Source organism: Amblyraja radiata, chromosome 37 (genome assembly GCF_010909765.2).
Source record: "Amblyraja radiata isolate CabotCenter1 chromosome 37, sAmbRad1.1.pri, whole genome shotgun sequence".
Lineage (NCBI taxonomy): Eukaryota > Metazoa > Chordata > Chondrichthyes > Rajiformes > Rajidae > Amblyraja > Amblyraja radiata.
The window spans coordinates 18,580,167-18,597,347 of NC_045992.1; the positions used below are offsets into that span (position 1 = coordinate 18,580,167).

The 17,181-nt window shown below is 46.6% G+C and overlaps 6 non-coding genes across 6 annotated transcripts; 4 read left to right on the forward strand and 2 right to left on the reverse strand.

Annotated features, from left to right (window-relative positions):
- Positions 1-2,097: 2,097 nt before the first annotated feature.
- trnam-cau lies at positions 2,098-2,169 on the reverse strand. The gene has a single exon. It is a non-coding gene; the product is annotated as a tRNA-Met (tRNA).
- Positions 2,170-2,974: 805 nt separating this feature from the next.
- trnaf-gaa lies at positions 2,975-3,047 on the forward strand. The gene has a single exon. It is a non-coding gene; the product is annotated as a tRNA-Phe (tRNA).
- Positions 3,048-3,697: 650 nt separating this feature from the next.
- Positions 3,698-3,770, forward strand: trnak-cuu. Its single transcript has one exon. It is a non-coding gene; the product is annotated as a tRNA-Lys (tRNA).
- Positions 3,771-7,573: 3,803 nt separating this feature from the next.
- Positions 7,574-7,645, reverse strand: trnam-cau. Its single transcript has one exon. It is a non-coding gene; the product is annotated as a tRNA-Met (tRNA).
- Positions 7,646-13,824: 6,179 nt separating this feature from the next.
- On the forward strand, positions 13,825-13,897 carry trnaf-gaa. The gene has a single exon. It is a non-coding gene; the product is annotated as a tRNA-Phe (tRNA).
- A 651-nt stretch (positions 13,898-14,548) lies between these two features.
- trnak-cuu lies at positions 14,549-14,621 on the forward strand. Its single transcript has one exon. It is a non-coding gene; the product is annotated as a tRNA-Lys (tRNA).
- The last annotated feature ends 2,560 nt before the right edge of the window (positions 14,622-17,181 follow it).

The following is a 17,181-nucleotide window of genomic DNA, read 5'->3' on the forward strand; positions in this document are numbered from 1 at the left end:
CTCTTCAGGTTAGCCCTGGATGAACTGTAGGCTCGAGCATCGCCTGACCTGAAAGCGGTGTCCCGTACTTTCAGCAGTAGCCTGACCTCGCTGTTCATCCATGGCTTCTGATTCGGGAATATGGTCACCTGTTTGAGGGAGGTGACACTATTGATGGTGGAGTTTACAAAGTCCAGAACAGAGGATGTGTAGGAATCAATGTCCGTGTGGGAGTCAAGGGTGGCCTGGGCTGCAAACGCCTTCCAGTCAGTGTTTCCAAAACACTGCTGAAGAGTGGGGCCCGCTTCCTCTGACCAGACTTTAACTGTCCTCAGTGGGTTTAACCCGTCTGATGAGTGTGGAGTACTCAGGGAGCAGGAACAATGAGAGGTGATCAGACTGACCAAGGTGGGGGAGGGGGACGGCTTTGTAAGCTTCAGCCATGTTAGTTTAGACTTTGTCCAGTGTCGTGTCTACTCTAGTGGGGAAGGATACATGTTGGTGGAATTTGGGGAGTACAGTTGGAGTGATTGAAGTCACCCGCAACAATGAAGGCTGCCTCGGGGTTGTGAGTCTGTTGTTTGCTGATGGCAGTATGCAGCTCTTTCATTGCAAGCTTGGCATTAGCATCAGGAGGGATATAGGCTGCAGTTACAACAGTGGAGGTGAACTCGTTGGGCAGATAGAACGGTCTGTATCTAACCAAGAGGAACTCAAGGTTAGCTGAGCAGTGACTCTCGATGATGGTGGAGTCCGTGCACCATGCTTTATTTACATAAATGCACAGACCCCCACCTCTGGTCTTACCGGAGTCTGTTGTCCTGTCCGCTCGGAGTAAATGACGCCCCGTTAGCTGGATGGCGCTATCAGGAACGTCGATGTTGAGCCAAGTTTCCGTGAAGATCAGGATGTTGCAGTCTTTGATCCAGTTGTGGGAGGTGATCCTTAGCCGGAGTTCGTCCATTTTGTTTGCCAGTGAGCGCACGTTGGCGAGGAAAAGGCTAGGAATCGCTAGCCTGTGTGGGGCTAGCTCTAACCTGGCGTTTATCACACCTCTGCGTCCCCGGCGGTGCTTTCGTAGATTAGATTAATTTGGAATTATGTTAGACACTGATATTGTGGGCCGAAGGGCCTGTTTATGAGCTCCTGTGCTGTATGTATTATGTTAATTCGGAATATTCAATAAACCGATCAATTTATAAATCAAAATGTGTAAAATACATCTTGGATTTCCAGTTAAATTTTGTACGACGAAAAGCTTCTCCCTGTCGGGGAATTGAACCACCGGTCTCCCCGGTGACAGGCGGGAAACTAACCACAATACTAACGAGGAACAACAGTGCAATATACAATGTTAAACAGTATAATGTACGTAGGTGGAAGGGTAGGGGGCAAATGAGTAATTGAAGCGAATCGAAGAGGGAAGAGGGGACAAGTGTTGTAAGATGGTTAGTTACATAACGTTGCAGAATTTCATGTTAATAGCCTTAGATTTTCTCTGACCAAAAACCTGCAACTTTCAGACATTCACTTCCCACTCTTTGACTTGTGCTTCTTCCGCGATCCGGTCACTTATTCAAGTACATGCTCGTGTTGAAATCTTTCATAAAGAGGCGCTTTCATTTTCTAAACGCATGTAACCGGAACTGCGAGTCGTATTCTGTATTTGCTGCCACACGCAGCAGCGGGACTGTGCTCGATTCACAGAGTCACACTGCACTGGAGACGGTTCCGTTCCCCTATCGCCGATGGAATAGTGTGGCCTGCCTTCTGTCTGGTTTACACCGAGTGCCGAAGATAGACACAACAAGCTGGAGTGATAAATCAGCCGTGATTGAATGGCGGAGTAGGCGTGATCGGCCGAATGGCCTGATTCTACTCCTATCACTTATGACCAGAACGCAGCTTCCTGCAGCAGAGAATATTATGAATTAATTGGTCAACGGCCGAGCACAACGTGACCATGACGTCACCCACGGATTCTTCAATAAAACTCATAAAATGATGCAACGAAGCGAAGCCTTTTGTTGAAATAGGAATGTCCCCGAATGAAACGAAATATATGTTGTGCACGCGTGTGAACGGACGGTATTTTCTCAAAAGTATCCATTGATAGAATAGCAGAGGATGGTTTCGATCCATCGACCTCTGGGTTATGGGCCCAGCACGCTTCCGCTGCGCCACTCTGCTCTGACAGAAATATTCTCAGCGTATGTGCTCCTTCTTGCTAATGTCGTTGTTTTCATCTCGTACCTCTCACCGTTCGCCGGCTTTGCTTTCTTTTCTCACGTACCCACTTCTGTCTTCCATTTATTCTCCATCTTACTTTCTTTATTTCTTACTCTCTGCCCCATCCCGTTGTCATAACTGTGCTGTCTGTCCCGCTCGGATACACCGTTCCAGTGGTTTTCGCAATGAATTTTAAATTATTTAAATTACCCAATTCCAGCAGCCCTGTTGCTGAATATTCTGTTTATCTTGCTCTGTGTCTCTCCCACATTCATTCGGGCCGATCTTCCGATCACACTTCAATGTAAAAGCAGCGGGCACCGACTGAGCTGCAGCAGAGGATTCACCCACACCCGGCTGTTTATTTGGTCCAATCCCCAGATCCCATTAATTCCTCAATCCCTTCAATGCGATTAACTGAATATCAGATTCCTTCAGTGTTGAAGGGCCAGCAGATCACATTGACTCTTTGCGGAACTTATCCAGTGGATAAGTTCTTATTCTCTGTATTTGTATTCGGAAATGACACAAATGTTCAGCAGCGGAATTACCACATCTGATGAACACGGTGCGTTATATAAAATAGGCGCAGAATTAGGTGAACGACTATGGCCGGATTCAGGAGTTGGAAGTGAACTGAGTTTCCTTCAGCAGTGGTAAAGTAGCCGAAATAGCTCCGTTGGGAGAGCGTTAGACTGAAGATCTAAAGGTTGGCCGGATTCAGGAGTTGGAAGTGAACTGAGTTTCCTTCAGCAGTGGTAAAGTAGCCGAAATAGCTCAGTTGGGAGAGCGTTAGACTGAAGATCTAAAGGTCCCTGGTTCAATCCCGGGTTTCGGCAAATGGTGTTTCAGACTTTAAAATTTAAATTAGCGTTTATAGATGTATGATTTATTCCAACGCTTTTGTTCGTGACGCAGCCGTCAGGGCGGCTCAATCAAGGTTCAACGTTAACCTCCGGTGTTCTTTGACGGTCTTTCTGCCTGCATGTGACTTATTGAATTTCCAGCATGTACCCCGGTTTCCACTCAAATACTTTGTTTAAGAAGGAACTGCAGATGCTGGAAAATCGAAGGTTAATCCAAGTCTGAAGTAAGGTTTCGGCTCGAAACGTTGCCTATTTCCTTCGCTCCATAGATGCTGCTGCACCCGCTGAGTTTCTCCAGCATTTTTGTGTACTTTCCACTCAAATACCACAGACATGCTGTTGGAAAATAAATTGTCCATGTAGCTCACCCTTCAGAACGGGGCTGTTTCGTGCATGATACACGGCGGGATGTAGCTCAGCTGCAAACATAGGAGAGGAATGGACGATAACATTTAAACGGAGAAAGTGTGAGATGTTGCGCTTGGGCCGAACGACAGTTTGATTAACGTCTCGCTTGTGATTATCTTCTACACCCGCAGAGAAACATTCTTACCAGAGGTAGATCCTTGATGGATTGAGATGATGATTCCCGTAGTATTTGACATTCAAATATTCAGAGCAATGCCCGGCTAGCTCAGTCGGTAGAGCGTGAGACTCTTAATCTCAGGGTCGTCGGTTCGAGCTCCACGTTGGGCGACACTTTAACCGTTATTAATAGCAAACATATGTCTAGCCAACTAATAGTTCAGGAATACTCTGCATTTTGGGGGATCTAAGGATTTTATACATTTCAAACCCTTCGGTTACATTTACTGGAGACAATGAACTGCAAGATGTGTTTTCATTATCGTGAAATAAAACGACAATGGCTGAGAGCGCCCAACCCACCAACCTCATCTCTCGGCGGTTCAGCACTTCAACTCCCTCTCCCATTCCGAATCCAACCTTTCTGTAATGGACCTCCGCCACAGCCAGAGTGACGCCCAGCGCACATTGGAAGAACAGCACTTCATATTTCGCTTCTACATCTGGTGACCTCATTGGTTACTTCCCACCCGTGTATCAAGGTCAGAAGGGCCTCACGGTTCTCCAAGCCAGGATGTCACGATGCAGCTCTCTCTGACTTTTGTCAAGTTGCATTTGGAGTCTTGCATTCAATTCTGTTCTCCCTATTACAGGAAGGGTGTGGGGGCTTTAGAGAGGGTGCAGAAGATGTTTAACAGAATGAAACCCTCTATGCCATGCATGGGATAGGGGCCAGTAGCTACAAAGTGAGGCTTGACAGACTGGAATTGTTTTCTCTGGTTCATCAGAAATGGAGGCCAGAGGTATATAAAGTTAGGAGAGATATAGATATGATAGACACTGAGAATCTTTATCCCAGGGTGGAAATCTCAATCACTTGAGCCCATAGCTTTAACGTGAGAGCGGTAAAGTTTAAAGTAGATGTGTGGGATGAGGAGAGCTGGGTGCCTGGAATGCGCTGCTAGGCGTGGCGGTGGAAGCAGATACGATAGAGACCACAGCTGGCAAGTCGATTAGAATAAAGATGATAAACACAAAAAGCTGGGGTAACTCAGCGGGACAGGCAGCATCTCTGGAGAGAAGGAATGGGTGACGTTTCGGGTTGACACCCTTCTTCAGAGTAGATTAGATTAATTTGGAATTATGTTAGACCCTGATATTGTGGGCTGAAGGGCCTGTTTCTGAGCTCCTGTAATGTATGTATTGTGTTAATTCGAAATATTCAATAACCCGATCAATTCAGCAACAAATGTTTTGTTTATTTATAATTTATTATTTAAAACACATCTTGGATATCCCCGTGACAGGCGGGGATACTAACCGCTATACTAACGAGGAAGCACCGTGTAATATTCATTGTGAAGCAGTATAATGTACGTAGGTGAAAGGGTAGGGGGGGGGGGGGGAGGAAATGAAGCGAGTCGAAGCGGAAAGTGGGGAAAGTGTTATTTGTGGGTTAGTTACATAAGGTTGCAGAATTTCACCAAAAACCTGCAATGTTCAGACATTCCCTTCCCACTCTTTGACTTGTGCATCTTCCGCGATCCGGTCACTTATTCAAGTACATGCTCGTGTTGAATTATTTAATAAAGAGGCGCTTTCATTTTCTAAACGCATGTAACCGGAACTGCGAGTCGTATTCTGTATTTCCTGTCACAAGCAGCAGCGGGACTGTCCTTAAGTCACAGAGTCACACTGCACTGGAGACGGTTCCGCTCCCCACTCGCCGATGGAATAGTGTGGCCTGCCTTCCGTCTGGTTTACAGCGAGTGCCGAAGATAGACACAAAAAGCTGGAGTAATTCAGCGGGACAGGCAGCATCTCTGGAGAGAAGGAATGGGTGACTGAATGGGGAAATCTGAAGAAGTGTCTCGACCCGAAGCGTCATCCATTCCTTCTATGCAGAGATTCTACCCAGAGGTACCGCCTGGCCCTCTGATTTACTGCAGCTTTTTGTGTCTATCTTCGGTTTAAACCGGCATCTATAGTTCCTTCTTACACCCAGTGCCGTCAGCTAACTATCTATTCACCCCGTGGACTCTCTCTCCTCACTTTCCCTCCACTCCGACATAGACCTCCTCCTGAACAAAAACCCTTCGGCCCACTATTTCCACGCCGACCAGATATTGCTCATCTACTCGCATCCCATTTCCCACCACCTGTCCCGTAGACTACTACCCTTCTGTGATTATCAGAGATATCCCCCTTGTTCTACCCATTCCCCGCTCCCCCACTCTCTCTGCTACTGAACATGAACGTGTTTATCTCTGTATCAAAGTTGCAATGAAGAACGCAGGAGCTGAACCATTGGCTCCACCATTTCCTGTTCTATACCACGGGGAGATGTTAGGAGAATAATAATAATAATAATAATAATAATAATATAATAATAATAATAATAATAATAATAATAATAATAATAATGATAATAATAATAATAATAATAATAATAATAATAATAATAATAATAATAATAATAATAATAATAATAATAATAATAATAATAATAATATATTTTATTGCATTACACATCAGTGCAACGAGATTTGGTATGCAGCATCCAAACGATGTCAAAAAAATGAAAAATAAATAAACTGCGACGTGACCATCTGAGGGAGACAGTCCGGGTGGTGGGGGGGGGGGTAGACTCAGCAGGGCCGGTTCAGAGCCGCTACAGCTCTGGGAATGAAGCTGTTTCTGAGTCTGGAGGTTCTGCGGTAGAAGGCCTTGTAACGTCTGCCGGAGGGAAGTAGTTCGAACAGTCCATTACAAGGGTGTGAGGAGTCTTTATGGATGCTGACGGCCTTCCTGAGGCACCGTGTGTGCTAGATGCCCTCCAAGGCTGGTAGCTGTGTCCCGATAATCCTCTGCGCTCTGTGGACGACGCGCTGAAGAGCTCTCCTCTCTGCCTCCGTGCAGCTGAGATACCAGACAGAGATGCCATACGTTAACATGCTCTCTGTGGTGCAGAGGTAGAAGGTTGTCAGTAGCTTGTCGGGCAGACCAGTCTTTTTTAATGTCCTCAGGAAGAACAGTCGTTGCTGTGCCTTCTTGACCAGCGCGGCGGTGTTGGTGGACCATGTGAGGTCCTCTGAGATGTGAGTGCCCAGAAACTTAAAGCTGGACACTCTCTCCACACTTTCCCCGTAGATGGAGATTGGGGCGTATTCTCCATTATGGGACCTCCTGAAATCAATAATCAGCTCCTTGGTCTTGGAGGTGTTTAGTGACAAGTTGTTACGTGCACACCAGTCCGCCAGGGTCTGCACCTCCGCTCTGTATTTTGTTTCATCTCCGTTGGTGATCAGCCCAATCACTGTTGTGTCGTCTGCAAACTTCACGATGGTGTTGGTGTCGAATGCAGGAACACAGTCGTGAGTGAAGAGGGAGTAGAGCATGGGGCTTAGTACACTGCCCTGTGGTGTGCCGGTGCTCAGGGTGATAGTGGAGGACAGGTGCGGGCCCAGTCTCACTGCCTGCGGTCGCTCCGTCAGAAAGTTCAGGATCCAATGGCATATCGGCGAGCTGAGACCTAGCTGGTGTAGTTTGGTGGTGAGCTTGGTGGGGATGAGCTATTGAATGCAGAGCTATAGTCAACGAAGAGCATCCTTACGTACGTGCCCTGTCGATCCAGGTGAGTCAAGAAAGCAGGAGAATGGGGTTAGGAGGGAGAGATCGATCAGCCGTGATCGAATGGCGGAGTTGACTTGATGGGCCGAATGGCCTGATTCTACTCCTATCACTTATGACCAGAACGCAGCTTCATGCAGCAGAGAATATTATGAATTTATTGGTCGACGGCCGAGCACAACGGGGACCATGACGTCACCCACGAATTCTCCAATACAACTCATAAAATGATGCAATGAAGCGAAGCCTTTTGTTGAAATAGGAATTTCCCCGAATGAAACGAAATATATGTTGTGCACGCGTGTGAACGGACGATATTTTCTCAAAAGTATCCGTCGTTAGATTAGCAGAGGATGGTTTCGATCCATCGACCTCTGGGTTATGGGCCCAGCACGCTTCCGCTGCGCCACTCTGCTCTGACAGAAACATTCTTAGCGCGTGTGCGCCTTTTTGCAGATTTCGTTGTTTTCATCACTTACCTCACACCGTTTGTCGGCTTTGCTTTCTTTTCTCGCGTTCCCATTTCTATCTACCATTTTTTCTCCATCTTACTTCCTTTATTTCTTACTCTCTGCCCCATCCGGTTGTTATAACTGTGCTGTCTCTCCCGCTCGGATACACCGTTCCAGAGGTTTTCGCAATGAATTTTAAATTATCTAAATTACCATATTCCAGCAGCCCTGTTGCTGAATATTCTGTTTATCTTGCTCTGTGTTTCTCCCACATTCATTCGGGCCGATCTTCCGATCACAGTTCAATGTAAAAGCAGCGGGCACCGACTGAGCTGCAGCCGAGGATTCACCCACACCCGGCTGTTTATTTTGTCCAATCCCCAGATCCCATTCATTTCCCAATCCCGTCAATGCGATTAACTGAATATCAGATTCCTTCAGTGTTGAAGGGCCAGCAGATCACGTTGACTCTTTGCAGAACTTATCCGGTGCCTTCACAAGTTCACTTCAAGTGCAACACATCCGTCTACCGGGTTTCACCCTTGGCGACCTAACGGCTGCTGTAAACTCCGGAGCAACAAGGCGGGAGCAGGTAGTGACAATGTGCAGCAGCGGAGTACCGCAGGTCCCAGGGAATCTGCCGTCTAAAGAGTGACGGCGATCAGCAAGACTGTTCTCCCGGCTGAGACTCGCCCGTTGCACCCCCGGAGATAGACACAAAATGAATTGAATTGAATAAGTTGTATTAGCCAAGTATGTATGCATACAAGGAATTCGCCTTGTTGCCTTGTTCGCAAGTAACAACACGATATACAATAGACAATTAAAAATAAAACGTTGGAGTAACTCAGCGGGACAAGCAGCATCTCTGGAGAGAAGGAATGGGTGACGGATACAGTAGATGAAGTTGGAGGGAGTGCAAGTGAACCTCTGCCGCACCTGAAAAGACTGTCGGATTCCTTGGACGGAGTCGAGGTGCGGTGGGGGAGGGGGGGGGGGGTATATTGGTGCTGGTGTTGCATCTCCTGCAGGGGAAAGTAACTGGGAAGGGGGGGGGTGGGGGGTTGGGTGGGAAGCGTCCAGTTGACCAGGGAGTTGCGAAGAGAACGTTCTCCGCGGAAAGGGGTGGAGATGGTTCTTTAGACTGCAAATCGGCGGGGAGGAGGGGAGGTGTCCCATACTCGGATAATGGACTAGTGGAGAATTCTGATGGAATTCCAATATTCTCTGCTATTAATTTAGATTCTGTCAGGATTGAAGTCCATTGTTCTCGAATTTGTCGAATATCATTCATAAGACTTTCAATGTTATGCTTCTCAACATCAAGTGTAGAAGTATATGATTCAATTACCAGATTTGTTTGGTGGACCATTGTCAGTCTCTTCAACCATAAAGATGACAACAGAACGTGTTCAAATCTAGACATGTACTTCAAAATCCCATTCAGTTCTCTTTGAGATTGTGCTGTAATATTTAGTGGTTCAAACTCAGTTAAAGCTTTTCTTACAGAATCTAAATGTTGTGTAATGGGTTTAACACCGTCAATAACCCGTTATCTGTTATTTGCACTTTATCCGTTTATTTATTCATGTGTGTATATATTTATATTATGGTATATGGACAAGCTGATCTGTTTTGTATTAAATGCCTACTATGTTCTGTGTGCTGAAGCAAAGCAAGAATTCCATTGTCCTATCAGGGACACATGACAATAAACTCACTTGAACCTGAACTTGAATACGCGCAAACCATCTAGTATTGGACATTCCATGCAGAGAAACGGGAAGATGTAGCTTTCGAATTTTCCACCTATGTGGACTGCTGCTGAACATATTGCACAATTGTTGAATCGTTCCAAAGTAAGTAGCTGCTTCCTTGCATGACGGAGCAGTCAATACCCATAAGGTTTATTGTATGGTTTCCACAGCTGGAGAAAATGCAGTTTGAATTAAGCTCCCGTACAACTGCTTGTACACCATTATACCTTCCAGACATATTTGATCCATTATCATAAGCTTGCCCAATGAAGACTTGAAAATCCAACTTAAAACCTTCTAAAATGGTCAGTATTCGAGTGGCAATTTCTATCCCAGATTTCTTTGTGAAATTATCAGATAAAAATGAACCTTCCATCAATTGAAAATGTTGAACTATCTACAATGTCGCATACCGAATAATCACAGTGGTTTGTTCCTTGTGTGAATAATCTGGAGTGGCATCGACAATGATTGAATAATATTAGGCATTTCAAATCTCATCAAGTATTTGCATTTGGACAAATTCTCCACAGTTGCATACATTCATTTTGTGTGCGAGTAGAGAGATAATGGACTGACATTCTCCTGTGACTTTCTTGTGATTCTCCCACGCGTTTGACATGTTCTGCTAAAGTGGGTCATATTTGCTGAGAAGCTCATTTATGCCAAGAAAGTTTCCATTCCCTATCGCCGCCCCTCCGAACTCTTTATTTCCCTCCTTCCTTTGCCCTCCTCTCTCTCGCCCAATCACTCCGCTTGATGTTTGGCCACCTCCTCCTCTCCCTTTCTATCGATCACATAGCCCCATCTTGGCCGTGCAACTCTCACTCTCCCTCCCTCCCGTTCCCACAGGTGTGTGATATACGATGCTGAGAACATCTTTTCAATTTATAAACGGTCAAAAAATCTTGATACATGTACATCTACAAAAAGTCACAAGGTTGGATCTTCGTGCCACATGTTTATTGCTGGGACATGTCGGTCAGTGTTGGCAGGTTCGGCCGAAAGGCCTGTTTCCACGCCATGTCTCTACGACTCTAACCAGTATAAGCACTGACATCCGCAGGCACTGTTGGACGGTTGGGCATGGCAGTGAAGGAGTGTGGAAGGTGAGTCGTATCTAACTTTGGAAATAAACGGATGAAACAAGACCTACTGTCTACTGAAGTGTCAGTGTCGGGTGGGTGAGGCCGATCTTAGGGTAGGGAGTCAATGACGCCCAAACACAGAGGGAGATTACAAGAGATGAACCACGCTCAGCGTGGAGATCGGAAGGTGGTCCTTGGTGGAAGAGCACGCTCAGAGGTGGGAGATTGAAGGATCATTCTGGACATTTTTATTTCAGACGGACCTCGTTCAAGTAGCATATCGGGCCTCTCGTTTGAATGTAGTTTTTATCATTTTTTTGTTGTGTGTATGTGTGGGTATGTGTGTGGGGGGCGGGGGGTGGGGGAAACTTTTAAAATCTATCCCCTGCACGGAGAACCCGACCTTTTCTCGGTGGGGTCTCCGTTATCGTTGGGGCCTAGCACCGTGGAGCGGCCTCCTGCAGGAACGACCTGGGGCTCCAGTCACGGAGCTGCGGACCTACTCACCATCGCGGAGCTGGCCGAGTTCGGAGCGGGTGGAGCTGTGGTGGCGCTCGGCTGCGACCTGACCCCGGAGTTTCGGAGGCTTACCGCAGGTCTGGTGGATAGTGACATCGGGAGCCCGCGGGTCCCTGCTGGGAGACCGCTTTTCGGGGCTTCCGCATCGGCGACTTCACCCGCCCGAGTTGCGGGGTTGAAGAGTACCTGGAGCGAGACCTTACATCGCCCGGCGCGGCTTGGAATGGCTGCGGGACTTTGCTAGCGCACGCCGGGGGCTCCAACAACAAGACCCGGAGCGCGGCCTTGCATCACCCGGCGCGGCGTTAATGTGAGGGGATTGAGGTCACGGAGCCGTGGCCCTCGATGTGATCATCCGCCCAGGAAAATCTGGTGGTGAATGTCAGGATCACGAGCACGGCCAGAGAGGCTGCATCCGCCTGTAGGATACTCTCATGGCGCGCATTTATTAATAAGCCGGAGCACTGAAGCGAACGGATATTTCACTGCTCCCTTCATCTGCTCTCTAAACTTGGACTGGGTGGCCACGTAAATAAATGTGTTCGTGCAGCAGCTGAGATTACTCAGCAAATGCCCGATGTCGTCAGCGATGTGAGCAGCAACATTCGGACCTTTTGAATTTCCTCTGATTTTTATTATAGACGAAGTATAAAACCAACGTCAGCCATAGTACGATGAAGCTTCCGGAGATGGTGACGAGTAAAACCACAGACTTTCTCCTGCTCACCATCTCCGGGTCACTGCGGCTCTCCTCCTTGCTCAGACACCTCAACCCCTGACGGACTCGACTGGCCTCTAAAATTTAGCGGACTGTCAGACCATTGAGCATTAGAATTACAACGAAAGGGACCGACGGATTGGAAACCTTGTTGAAGTAGTTAAATGCCTCCCATCCGGGGTTAGTTTTCAACAATGGCCAACGTTTTACAGCCCCATGGGACATTGTCGATGATAACAGCCGGTCCACTTACGAAATAGAAAGGGACGTTTTTCAGCAACATCAGAACGCCGGCTGTTGCGAGAACCGCGGCCGCAGTTTTCCCGGTGCAATATTTTGTTTTCAGCTTCTGGCAACAAATGGCGACAAACCGATCAAACGTGAAAGTGACGGTGAACCAGACAGAACAGTCGTTAGCTGCATACTTTAGCACCAAGGTAACACACAACACAGGGGTGATGGCCAGGAAACTCCACCGAAAGTAATATATTCGGATCTGATACAAAATGACCTCGATGATGAGGACCAGTAGATCGGCCGTTGCCATAGCCACCAGGTAGCGAGTGATGCAGGTGGAGAGGCCGCATTTCCCCCGGAACATGATCACAATCGCCATTAAATTCACTGCAGAAAGGGAAGTGAACGGATGCTAGCCATTGGATTCATAGTCATAGAGTGATACAGTTTGGAATCAGGCCCTTCGGCCCTACTCGCCCACAGCGGACAACAATGACCCAGTTCCACTAGTTCCACTAGCCTCCGCTTGATCCTTATCCCTCCAAACCCGCCCTATCCATGTACCTGTTTAATCGTTTCTTAAACGATGGGATAGTCCCAGACTCAACTACCTCCTCTGTCAGCTTGTTCCATCCGCCCACCACCCTTGTGTGAAAAAGTTACCCCTCGTGTTCCTATTAACTATTTCCTCCTTCACCTTGAACCTATGTCCATTGGTCCCCTATTCCCCTACCGGGGGCAAAATACTTTGTGCATCGACCCGATCTATTCCTCTCATGATGTTGTACACCTCTATAAGATCTCCCCTCATCCTCCTGCGCTCCATGGAATAAAGACCCAGCCTACTCAACCTCTCTCTATAGTGCACACCCTCTAGTCCTGGCAATATCCTCGTAAATCATTTCTGAACCATTTCAAGCCTGACAATATCTTTCCTATAACATGGTGCCAAGAACTGAAGACAATATTCGATGCGGTCTCACCAACGTCTTATACAACTGCAACATGACTCCGAACTACTATACTCAATATGTTTCAGAAGGAACTGCAGATGCAGGTCCGCAGAAACACACACACACACACAGACACACATTTGCCGGCTTTGCTTTCTTTTCTCACGTACCCACTTCTGTCTTCCATTTATTCTCCATCTTACTTTCTTTATTTCTTACTCTCTGCCCCATCCCGTGTCATAACTGTGCTGACTGTCCCGCTCGGATACACCGTTCCAGTGGTTTTCGCAATGAATTTTAAATTATTTAAATTACCCAATTCCAGCAGCCCTGTTGCTGAATATTCTGTTTATCTTGCTCTGTGTCTCTCCCACATTCATTCGGGCCGATCTTCCGATCACACTTCAATGTAAAAGCAGCGGGCACCGACTGAGCTGCAGCAGAGGATTCACCCACACCCGGCTGTTTATTTGGTCCAATCCCCAGATCCCATTAATTCCTCAATCCCTTCAATGCGATTAACTGAATATCAGATTCATTCAGTGTTGAAGGGCCAGCAGATCACATTGACTCTTTGCGGAACTTATCCAGTGGATAAGTTCTTATTCTCTGTATTTGTATTCGGAAATGACACAAATGTTCAGCAGCGGAATTACCACATCTGATGAACACGGTGCGTTATATAAAATAGGCGCAGAATTAGGTGAACGACTATGGCCGGATTCAGGAGTTGGAAGTGAACTGAGTTTCCTTCAGCAGTGGTAAAGTAGCCGAAATAGCTCCGTTGGGAGAGCGTTAGACTGAAGATCTAAAGGTTGACCGGATTCAGGAGTTGGAAGTGAACTGAGTTTCCTTCAGCAGTGGTAAAGTAGCCGAAATAGCTCAGTTGGGAGAGCGTTAGACTGAAGATCTAAAGGTCCCTGGTTCAATCCCGGGTTTCGGCAAATGGTGTTTCAGACTTTAAAATTTAAATTAGCGTTTATAGATGTATGATTTATTCCAACGCTTTTGTTCGTGACGCAGCTGTCAGGGCGGCTCAATCAAGGTTCAACGTTAACCTCCGGTGTTCTTTGACGGTCTTTCTGCCTGCATGTGACTTATTGAATTTCCAGCATGTACCCCGGTTTCCGCTCAAATACTTTGTTTAAGAAGGAACTGCAGATGCTGGAACATTCGAAGGTTAATCCAAGTCTGAAGTAAGGTTTCGGCTCGAAACGTTGCCTATTTCCTTCGCTCCATAGATGCTGCTGCACCCGCTGAGTTTCTCCAGCATTTTTGTGTACTTTCCACTCAAATACCACAGACATGCTGTTGGAAAATAAATTGTCCATGTAGCTCACCCTTCAGAACGGGGCTGTTTCGTGCATGATACACGGCGGGATGTAGCTCAGCTGCAAACATAGGAGAGGAATGGACGATAACATTTAAACGGAGAAAGTGTGAGATGTTGCGCTTGGGCCGAACGACAGTTTGATTAACGTCTCGCTTGTGATTACCTTCTACACCCGCAGAGAAACATTCTTACCAGAGGTAGATCCTTGCTGGATTGAGATGATGATTCCCGTAGTATTTGACATTCAAATATTCAGAGCAATGCCCGGCTAGATCAGTCGGTAGAGCGTGAGACTCTTAATCTCAGCGTCGTCGGTTCGAGCTCCACGTTGGGCGACACTTTAACCGTTATTAATAGCAAACATATGTCTAGCCAACTAATAGTTCAGGAATACTCTGCATTTTGGGGGATCTAAGGATTTTATACATTTCAAACCCTTCGGTTACATTTACTGGAGACAATGAACTGCAAGATGTGTTTTCATTATCGTGAAATAAAACGACAATGGCTGAGAGCGCCCAACCCACCAACCTCATCTCTCGGCGGTTCAGCACTTCAACTCCCTCTCCCATTCCGAATCCAACCTTTCAGTAATGGGCCTCCGCCACAGCCAGAGTGACGCCCAGCGCACATTGGAAGAACAGCACTTCATATTTCGCTTCTACATCTGGTGACCTCATTGGTTACTTCCCACCCGTGTATCAAGGTCAGAAGGGCCTCACGGTTCTCCAAGCCAGGATGTCACGATGCAGCTCTCTCTGACTTTTGTCAAGTTGCATTTGGAGTCTTGCATTCAATTCTGTTCTCCCTATTACAGGAAGGGTGTGGGGGCTTTAGAGAGGGTGCAGAAGAGGTTTAACAGAATGAAAACCTCTATGCCATGCATGGGATAGGGGCCAGTAGCTACAAAGTGAGGCTTGACAGACTGGAATTGTTTTCTCTGGTTCATCAGAAATGGAGGCCAGAGGTATATAAAGTTAGGAGAGATATAGATATGATAGACACTGAGAATCTTTATCCCAGGGTGGAAATCTCAATCACTTGAGCCCATAGCTTTAACGTGAGAGCGGTAAAGTTTAAAGTAGATGTGTGGGATGAGGAGAGCTGGGTGCCTGGAATGCGCTGCTAGGCGTGGCGGTGGAAGCAGATACGATAGAGACCACAGCTGGCAAGTCGATTAGAATAAAGATGATAAACACAAAAAGCTGGGGTAACTCAGCGGGACAGGCAGCATCTCTGGAGAGAAGGAATGGGTGACGTTTCGGGTTGACACCCTTCTTCAGAGTAGATTAGATTAATTTGGAATTATGTTAGACCCTGATATTGTGGGCTGAAGGGCCTGTTTCTGAGCTCCTGTAATGTATGTATTGTGTTAATTCGGAATATTCAATAACCCGATCAATTCAGCAACAAATGTTTTGTTTATTTATAATTTATTATTTAAAACACATCTTGGATTTCCAGTTAAACTTAGAACGACGAAAACCTTCTCCCTGTCGGGGAATTGAACCCCGTGACAGGCGGGGATACTAACCACTATACTAACTAGGAAGCACCGTGTAATATTCATTGTGAAGCAGTATAATGTACGTAGGTGAAAGGGTAGGGGGGGGGGGGGGGAGGAAATGAAGCGAGTCGAAGCGGATAGTGGGGAAAGTGTTATTTGTGGGTTAGTTACATAAGGTTGCAGAATTTCACCAAAAACCTGCAATGTTCAGACATTCCCTTCCCACTCTTTGACGTGCTTCTTCCGCGATCCGGTCACTTATTCAAGTACATGCTCGTGTTGAATTATTTAATAAAGAGGCGCTTTCATTTTCTAAACGCATGTAACCGGAACTGCGAGTCGTATTCTGTATTTCCTGTCACAAGCAGCAGCGGGACTGTCCTTAAGTCACAGTCACACTGCACTGGAGACGGTTCCGCTCCCCACTCGCCGATGGAATAGTGTGGCCTGCCTTCCGTCTGGTTTACAGCGAGTGCCGAAGATAGACACAAAAAGCTGGAGTAATTCAGCGGGACAGGCAGCATCTCTGGAGAGAAGGAATGGGTGACTGAATGGGGAAATCTGAAGAAGTGTCTCGACCCGAAGCGTCATCCATTCTTTCTATGCAGTTATTCTACCCAGAGGTACCGCCTGGCCCTCTGATTTACTGCAGCTTTTTGTGTCTATCTTCGGTTTAAACCGGCATCTATAGTTCCTTCTTACACCCAGTGCCGTCAGCTAACTGTCTATTCACCCCGTGGACTCTCTCTCCTCACTTTCCCTCCACTCCGACATAGACCTCCTCCTGAAGAAAAACCATTCGGCCCACTATTTCCACGCCGACCAGATATTGCTCATCTACTCGCATCCCATTTCCCACCACCTGTCCCGTAGACTACTACCCTTCAGTGATTATCAGAGATATCCCCCTTGTTCTACCCATTCCCCGCTCCCCCACTCTCTCTGCTACTGAACATGAACGTGTTTATCTCTGTATCAAAGTTGCAATGAAGAACGCAGGAGCTGAACCATTGGCTCCACCATTTCCTGTTCTATACCACGGGGAGATGTTAGGAGAATAATAATAATAATAATAATAATAATAATAATAATAATAATAATAATAATAATAATAATAATAATAATAATAATAATAATAATAATAATAATAATAATAATAGTAATAATAATAATAATATATTTTATTGCATTACACATCAGTGCAACGAGATTTGGTATGCAGCATCCAAACGATGTCAAAAAAATGAAAAATAAATAAACTGTGCGACGTGACCATCTGAGGGAGACAGTCCGGGTGGTGGTGGGGGGGGGGGGGACTCAGCAGGGCCGGTTCAGAGCCGCTACAGCTCTGGGAATGAAGCTGTTTCTGAGTGGAGGTTCTGCGGTAG